Genomic DNA, 9,319 nt, shown 5'->3' on the forward strand with positions numbered 1-9,319 from the left:
CCTTACTGGAGGAGATGAAACAAGTGAATGAAAGCAGGAGGTGCAGATGGCCTTACTGGAGGAGATGAAACAAGTGAATGAAAGCAGGAGGTGCAGATGGCCTTACTGGAGGAGATGAAACAAGTGAATGAAAGCAGGAGGTGCAGATGGCCTTACTGGAGGAGATGAAACAAGTGAATGAAAGCAGGAGGTGCAGATGGCCTTACTGGAGGAGATGAAACAAGTGAATGAAAGCAGGAGGTGCAGATGGCCTTACTGGAGGAGATGAAACAAGTGAACAGAAGCAGGAGGTGCAGATGGCCTTACTGGAGGAGATGAAACAAGTGAACAGAAGCAGGAGGTGCAGATGACCTTACTGGAGGAGATGAAACAAGTGAATGAAAGCAGGAGGTGCAGATGGCCTTACTGGAGGAGATGAAACAAGTGAACAGAAGCAGGAGGTGCAGATGGCCTTACTGGAGGAGATGAAACAAGTGAATGAAAGCAGGAGGTGCAGATGGCCTTACTGGAGGAGATGAAACAAGTGAACAGAAGCAGGAGGTGCAGATGGCCTTACTGGAGGAGATGAAACAAGTGAATGAAAGCAGGAGGTGCAGATTGCCGTACTGGAGGCCAACCTCCTCCTAGAAGCATCAGCATAGCCTCTCAAGTAAAGTGACACAGTGGCAGAAACGCCCAACAGATGAGATGTGCGGTCAGTAGATGAATACCAGCAGAGTTCACTGTAACTAAACGGAGAGGTGGACATGAACCTACCTGTGTGTGTCTCCTGTGTTGTTCTGAACGCAGTAGAGTCCAGCAGCGTTCTGCTGCTGGAGCTCCGTCGTGTAACTACTGGTTAGAAGCAGCCGGACTTCGGGGTAACTCCCTCTGGAAGGTGGCGACAGTGAACCAGGAGACACTTCTCTCGAGGACCGCGCATTTATTTGGGTTTGCAGAGTTGACAACAGCTCTCTGTTCTTAATGTTATTGACTAAAGTTACAGACAAAGAAAGTTCTCCCGTCCCCGCTGCAGGCGCATATATCCCACAATGCATCTGGACACGCGCATGCGCTGTGAGGGCCGCTCAGCTCACGCCCCCCCCCCCCCCCCCGCATTTCTACCAAAGGTAGCCGCATTTCTGGCAGACGCTCTCTGATTGGCCGACGCCAGTTTCTACACTGGTTAAGTTTAGGCACTCTTCGAAGTTGGTTAGGTTAGAGTTTGTCTTAGAGCAGGGCGCTAGAACGCCAGGTCGTTTGCAGGCTGTTTGACGAGGAAATGGGCAAAGACATGACCAGAAACGTTTGCCAGAAATGCGGCTACCTTTGGTATAGACGCATCTTAACCAGTGTAGAAACTGGCGTCGGCCAGTCAGAGAGCGTCTGCCAGAAATGCGGCTACGGAAAGTATACAGGCAACTCCCCCCCCCCCCCCCCCCCACACTCTGGACCCGCGCATGCGCTGTGAGGGCCGTTCTCAGCTCACTCCCCCCATTCTTGACACACTGGAAGCTTGGGGGGAAACATGCACTTTTAGAATCGCCAGAAAGGCTTTCGAAATAGTGAAATGCCATGTTGGCCTCAATATTTTCAAAACAAAGTATATGAAAAGGTTATGAAATGAACAAGAATGTGATAAAACATGTGATAAAAACTCAACGCATACATTTGATCGTAGAAATCCGTTTGTTTCCCCAATACCAAGATGGCGGCGGTCCCGTGACGTCAGAGTGTCTTCGAGAATACTTGCTTGATGAATGAATGAATGAAAACTTTATTTAACAGATTGCAGAATGAGTACAATACAGTACGACTCAATACACACAATTGTTAAGGGGATGCAGACCAGAGAAAGATGTTTGTCTTGTTTACATCAGGGTCCCTGTTGTGTATGTCATAAATGTCGCTATGAATTGAAAATGGGGGACCCTGATGTAAACAAGACAAACGTCTTTCTCTGGTCTGCATCCCCTTAAAAATTGTGTGTATTGAGCCGTACTGTATTGTACCCATTCTGCAATCTGTTAAATAAAGTTTTCATTCATTCATTCCCCCATTTTCAATTCGTAGTGACATTTATGACATACACAACATACATGACATTCATGGCATACATTTACATTTAGTCATTTAGCTGACGCTTTTATCCAAAGCGACTTACAAGTTCTGTACGACAAGTCATCAGGAAGGGCACAACTCTATCAGCTGAGTAAGCGGCTACGTGGCGTAGTGGGCAAGGCACTCGCCACAAAATGCTGGAGACGCTGGGCTTGTCAGTTCGAGCCCAGCGCTCCACATTTGCTTTCAGTTTAGCTGGTCGTCCGTACTAATACACATTGGCCGTATTAGGGGGTGGGAAACTGATGGGTGGGGATCGGGCGTTGTGGACAGCGACTCCTACAGGTCGGTTGGTGCGCCTGCGCAGTAGAATCAGGAAGTGTCAGGGGCAGCGTGAGCCTCCCACGCGTTACTCCTCGCCACTGAGAGATCGAGCTGCGCAGGTGAAAAGATGCGACTGCTGTTACCTCAAGTACCGGAGGGGACTTGTGCTATGTATGACTTAGTCCACATTGCAGCCGGCTTGTGGGAGGCAAGAAACAGCGTCCGTGACAGGGGAGGGTTGAATTGGATGATACGAAATTGGGATGGGAGAAAATATAGAAAATGGGAGAAAAAGTGGATAAAAAAAAAAAAACTATCAGCTGAGTAACAATGTTCATCAGAGTGTTGAGTGTTACATTGTAGGTTAGTTTATTAGGACAAGTGCATGACAGTAAGGTTAGTTAGGGTTAGATTTATTATTATTATTTATTTTTTTATTTTATTCAGATAATGGTTGAAGAAGTGCATCTTTAGTCGACGGCGAAAGATTGGGCGGGTTTCGGCTGTCCTAACTGGGGTGGGTAGTTCATTCCACCATTGTGGGGCAAGGACTGAGAATAGGCGACTTCTCTTTGATGACCCTCCCGGAGCTTGGATAGGAGTAGGTCTGAGGCGGCCAGAAGATGCAGAGCGTAGGGGTCTTGAGGGTGTGTAGTTAGAGACCATTGACCGGAGGTAGGCGGGAGCAGTTCCCTTTGCCGCACGGTATGCTAGGTCGAGGGCCTTGAAGCGGAATCGTGCAGCAATGGGGAGCCAGTGCAGGTCCCTAAGAAGTGGGGTGACATGGGCCGACTTCGGTAGGTTTGAGATCAGGCGGGCCGCTGCGTTCTGAATGAGTTGAAGAGGCTTAGTGGCAGTGGCCGGGAGGCCAGCGAGCAGTGCGTTGCAGTAGTCGAGGCGGGAGAAGGGGCGGATCCTTCTGACGTTGCTCAGGAGGAATCTGCAGGTTCTGGTTGTCGCTGCGATGTGAGCAGAGAAGTTCAACTGGTCGTCGAGGACAACACCAAGGTTCTTGGCGGTCGGTGACGCGGTCACAGCTGCATTCTCGACTGTGATGGAAAGGTCGGTCAGGGGGGAAGATTTGGCCGGCAGGTGGAGCAATTCTGTTTTGCTTAGGTTCAGTTTGAGGTGGTTGGTCGTCATCCAGGCGGAGATGTCGGACAGACAGGCCGAGATCCGCTCAGAGACGTGGATATCTGAGGGAGGGAAGGAGAGGAAGAGTTGAGTATCGTCGGCATAACAATGATAGGAGAAGCCATGAGACGTGATAATGTTACCCAGTGATTTAGGGTAGAGGGAGAAGAGAAGGGGTCCTAGGACCAAGCCCTGGGGGACACCCGTCCACAGGGGGCGGGTGGCCGACAGGGTCCCTCTCCATGACACTTGGTAGGAGCGGTCAATAGGGACATACATGACATACAGGTATTTAGTACTGTTACATTTGTGACATACACGATATGCAAATATACAGTACTGTTACCCATAGATCCTGTACATTAGGAGGGGGTGGGTGGGTGGGAGAGAAATATACATATGGTGGGGAGAGAATATATACATACGGTGGGGAGGAGACTGTACATTAGGAGGGGGTGGGTGGGTGGGAGAGAAATATACATACGGTGTGGAGAGAATATATACAGGCGGTGGGGAGGAGACTGTCTATTAGGAGGGGGTGGGGTGGGGGGGTTTGGACATTTACGGTGGCCAGTTTCGAATTGCAGCCTCCCGTAGGTGCTCTTTAAGAGCGGTTTTGAATGTGGGTAGTGATTCACATTCCTTTACAGCTTTGGGTAGGGTGTTCCACATTGATGTGGCATAATTGCGAAACGTGTTTAGTCCCTTGTTTGAGCCGAATCTGGGTTTAACATGATTTGTTGAGCTTCCTCTGGTGTTGTGGTGGTATTCAGTGACCTTTGGGAAGTATTTTGACATGTACATGGGTACCTTAGTCGTATAGTGTATCTTGTAGAACAGGCCCATTGCAAGTTGCTGTACTCTGTCATCTACTCTAAGCCATCCTAGGTTGTCAAAGTAGGCAGGGGTGAGGTGGGTTCTAGGGGTAAGGTCAAGTAGAAGTCTGACCAGTTTGTTTTGTGATGTTTGTAATCTTGTTTTTAGCGCCTTTGAGGTGCTTTGGTACCATGAGGTGCAAGCATAGTCGTAGTACCCTTGAATGAGTGCTCCTGCCAGAGTCTTCAGGGTATTCTTGTTTACCAGAGAGGAGATCCGGTACAAGAATCTAGTTCGTTGGTTGACTTTTTTTATTACCTTGGATGCCATTTTGTCACAGGAAAGATTTGCCTCTAGGATGGAACCTAGGTATGTAATTTCATCTTTCCTTGTGACAATATTGTCACCCACTGTAACTGAGAAGCCGTCGGTCTTGCTGAGTTTGTTATTTGATACGAAGAGAATGGACTCTGTTTTACCCAGGTGTAATGATAGTTTGTTATCAGCGAGCCAGGTGCAGATTCTGCCGAGTTCAGAGCTGAGGGCTTTTTCAACCTGCAACTTGTCCCTGTCAGAGACCAGCAGGGCTGAGTCGTCCGCGAACAGGAACAGGTTGCAGTCACAAGCTGACGACATGTCATTTGCATAAATTAGGAACAGTAACGATCCTAGTATGCTTCCTTGTGGAACACCACAGCTCACTGGGAGGGGGTGGGTAGTGTACCGTTTACCTCCACCATCTGTTCTCTCCCCTCCAGGTAGGATTGCATCCAGCTCTAACAATGCAGTACAGCTCAATACTTACAACTGCTAAGAGGATGAAGACCAGAAAAGGACTTTCGTCTTTTGAGTGGAGGGGATAAGGGTCCTCCATTTTCAATTCATCAAGTAATTTATGACAGACAAGACATACAATTATATACTGACACTTTTATCCAAGGCGATTTACAAGTTCTGTACAGGTCAGCAGGAAGGGTACAAACAGTGTTGAACCTGGGTGCTACAGTTGTGAGTGCATAGTAGTATATACATATTAGCATAGTAGGTAGTAATATAGGCAAGGAAGATTATTTACTAGCAAAGTGCATGATAGTACGAAGGTTAGTTATTTAATTTTATTATAATTGAATTATTTTCATTTCAGATATTGATTGAAGAAGTGTGTTTCTCCTTGATGACCCCCTCTTGAGGGCATGCAGTTAGAGACCATTGACCGGAGGTAGGAGGGAGCCGTTCCCCTCGCTGCACCAGATGCAGGTCAAGGACCTTGAAGCGGATTTGTGCGACAATAACCTGTTAAGCTGTAGCCCTATTTTCAGAAATACCTAAAGGTACATGCCCAAGTAAATGGAAGTTTGCTCCACTTCTACAAGGTCAATTAGCATGTTCTTGGTATCTAGGGACCTGGGGGTATGTATTCCCAGTGTCAGAAATATTGTGTCTGTTACTAGGCTTGAGTAAATTGTGATGAAACAAAGGAGAATATAAATTATGATATTATTTTGCATCTTTGCTGGTAAATAACACCATGAAAACATTGAGGTTCTTCTGATTTCGCTCACTGAGCTCATTCAGCATGTGCTTGAGATCAAGTGCATTTGTAGATACAGTAAGTAAGGGATAATGTATAGCTACAAGGTCATTGTCGCAAAATAATTGACCGACACGGTGTGAATTAGTATAGCCGAGTATAGCTATACATTATCCCGCTTATTACAGGGCTAACTTACTAACAATATACGTAATTCATTTTACACCATCGACAAGACGAGATCAAATGCAGACGCAGTTGTTCTGTTGCTCCTCTGTCATCGCCGGCAGGTGTGTGGACTTGATTGCACCTGATGTAGTGCAGCTGTACATAATGGTAAAGCTTAGCTTTCGTGACTGCGATCAAAATGGTTGATTGTGATTGGTCAATAGTGCTCTGTTGCACCTAACAGCGGTCATTATTGCGTGTTGCCCGTAGCAGCAGTGAATTATCAAGAAATAATTGACCGCTGTTAGGGGCAACCGAGCGCTATTGACCAATCACAATCAAGCATTTTGGCGAATGTTAAAACGCCATGTAATAATACATATAATCCAATTGAATTATACATAAAAAATGTGACCTTGAACTTGACCTTATTATGGTCAAATCCTACATATATGGATAGGGAAAAAGCTTTCCAATGGCAGTGTTAAAATCTGGATTTAGTCAGATAAAAGAGAGATATAATTAGCATTTTTTCGATCAATTCTTATTTTCGGTAAATCTTAAAAACATCTGTAAACAAACGTAGTGCTGAAAATATACACTTTGACTGCTGTTTTGATAGAGTTAATGTCTTTACTCTTGGCTACATTTGAAAAAGAAACACAACATTAATTAATACGGTCTGTATTGATCGATTTATGATAAAAACAGCTTAACATTTAAAGAACTGGTAGGAGAGAGAGGGAATAAAATAGATAATGGATGGATGGGGTTGTAAGGCAATAGTTCTATATATATATATAGAGAGGCATGATATTGTAGTATTCTATTGAGAGACAGACCAGGACAATCTAACTATAAAGGAACCTCTTGTTTCCACGTCTATCCTCCAGCTTCACCTCAGCAGTGTATTGCTGATGACCCAGGGGAGAGGGGTTTGGTATCCAATGTGGTGCCATTTGGCCAGATGGTGGCGCTATAACACCACACTTTACGTTTACATTTGGTGGGTGTATTGCTGAGGACCCAAGGGAGTGCAGTGTCGAGTCTGAAGTCGATCAGATAATTGTTTCTCGAGAACGGTGCAAGCAGCAATACCTCTGACCTCACCTGCCTGTTATTAAGCGGACAGTGGCGGTTAGCCTAGGCATTATCCAACTAACACCTCTCCCGAAGGCTAACCGGCACTGTCCGCTTCCATTCATTGTGCTAAGCTAGGCTAACGTGCAGCCAGATAGCTTTCTACTGAACGCACAGAGAGGAAACTGGTATCTATCTTAGTGTCTCTCTCTGGAGAAGACGGTAAGCTTATGTCCCAAAATGTTGGCGTGTACAAGTACTGTACTTCTTCTACCACTGCATAGGAGGGAGTGAGTATCTAGATGTGGAACCCAGCCCTAGTCTCTCTATGTCCATTTAAATTACATTAATTTCGTTAGCAGCCCCAGTGTCCCTGAGGGATACTATTTATGCAGTCTGGAAAAAAAGTACTTATGGAGGCAAACTTCATCTTGAGAGGCTTAGATGGCTACATAAGCCTTCACTTTTCTCCACACAGCTATTACCAATCCAGCCAATGTCAGATCAGTGGTTTTTCACAAGCGAGGAAGAAGAACGGCTGCAGCAAAAAGCAAAAAGACAACAACTAGGTGCACCTCTCGTTCATCAAGAGCCCGGACTAATGTCTTGTGATGTATATCTGTCTGAATATACCTACATATAATCATTTATATATATATATATATATATATATATATATATATATATATATATACAGTACACCTACTTCTTCTTCTTTCGTGTAACATCAGAGGTCCAACTCCGTATCTTGTAGCCATGCCCTTAACTCTGGTCCCACATCAAAGAGGCTGGCTTCCGAGGGTGGTCTGTATAGGGGGCAGGGGGTGGTCTGTATAGGGGGCAGAGGGTGGTCTGTATAGGGGGCAGGTGGTGGTCTGTATAGGGGGCAGAGGGTGGTCTGTATAGTGGGCAGGTGGTGGTCTGTATAGGGGGCAGAGGGTGGTCTGTATAGGGGGCAGAGGGTGGTCTGTATAGTGGGCAGGTGGTGGTCTGTATAGGGGGCAGAGGGTGGTCTGTATAGGGGGCATAGGGTGGTCTGTATAGGGGCAGAGGGTGGTCTGTATAGGGGGCAGAGGGTGGTCTGTATAGGGGGCAGAGGGTGGTCTGTATAGGGGGCAGAGGGTGGTCTGTATAGGGGGCAGAGGGTGGTCTGTATAGGGGGCAGAGGGTGGTCTGTATAGGGGGCAGATGGTCAGGATGTGGTCAACATTCTGCTCAGGGTCTCCACACATGCAGCGCTGTCTGCCAGGCCCCACTTCTTTAATGATGCTTTAAAGCGACCGACCCCAGATCTTAAACGGTTCGGCGTGGAAGATCGTCTCCTGTGGCGCCATCTCCTGGATCCCAGATGTAGTGGTGGATACGGGTTGGCCCAGCACTCTCCCACTCTCTCTTCCAGGCTGCCGCCATTTCTGGATAGGTCCTCAGTTGTGGAACGGAGCATCTCTTGTGCCACCTTGTTGTAGGGGTGGCACCTATCACGAGTCTGCTCTATGATAGCATGTACACAAATGCTGTATATACTATACATATATTTATATTTACTGTATATATATTTATCCACATATGTCTGTATATACCTGCATATAATCCTTTTTACATACCTGTATATATACTATATCTATATCTGTACATATCCCTTACCTACTCCTATTAATTTTTCTGCTGGCCAGTATGACTACTAACATAGTGTGTTTACATCTGTATCAATGTACATATTAATACTACAACTCTGATTAGCACTATTATACAGTAGTACTACCTTATATATTTTATACCCAGTTGAATCACCTGTACAGTGTATATTACTATTGCACTTTACTGTTACATTTGCACTCTGGTTGGATGCCAAACTTTTTGTTGTACTGTACCGTGCTGTATAATGATAATACATTTGAATCTAATCTAATCTAATCTAATCTGGCAGAAAACACATTTACATCGCATTGTCATTCTAATGAATTGCCCAGAAAAGTCTGTGGGCCAACATTTAAACAACAAGCGGAACACAAGCTGTGCTGCCTGCTCCCTGCTGGTGTCTAACCAGGAAAAGCTCTGCATCATCTAGAAAATCCGTTTAAGGAAAATCTATTTAATTTGTAACCTCAGAATACTGCAGCATTCTTATCATTTTGCTTAGAAACAATAAAGGCCTCGACTTGAAGGACCTGGTTTTCTTCAAGCCAGATGTGGCCAGATTTGGCCTATTTACTGTAAATCAGAGTG

At 45.8% G+C, this 9,319-nt stretch overlaps 1 protein-coding gene across 3 annotated transcripts in view; it reads right to left on the reverse strand.

Annotated features, from left to right (window-relative positions):
- Positions 1–1,018, reverse strand: part of LOC311232036 (uncharacterized protein) — a 41,550-nt gene extending 40,532 nt beyond the window's left edge. For all 3 annotated transcript variants that reach the window (XM_084318704.1, XM_084318702.1, XM_084318703.1), the window contains exon 1: positions 757–1,018. The gene's annotated coding sequence lies outside the window, so the exon portion shown is untranslated. The remainder of the gene's footprint in view (positions 1–756) is intronic.
- Positions 1,019–9,319: the final 8,301 nt, after the last annotated feature.

The sequence above is a fragment of the Notolepis coatsorum genome, assembly GCF_963971535.1.
Source record: "Notolepis coatsorum genome assembly, chromosome: 7".
In the NCBI taxonomy this organism is placed as follows: Eukaryota; Metazoa; Chordata; class Actinopteri; order Aulopiformes; family Paralepididae; genus Notolepis; species Notolepis coatsorum.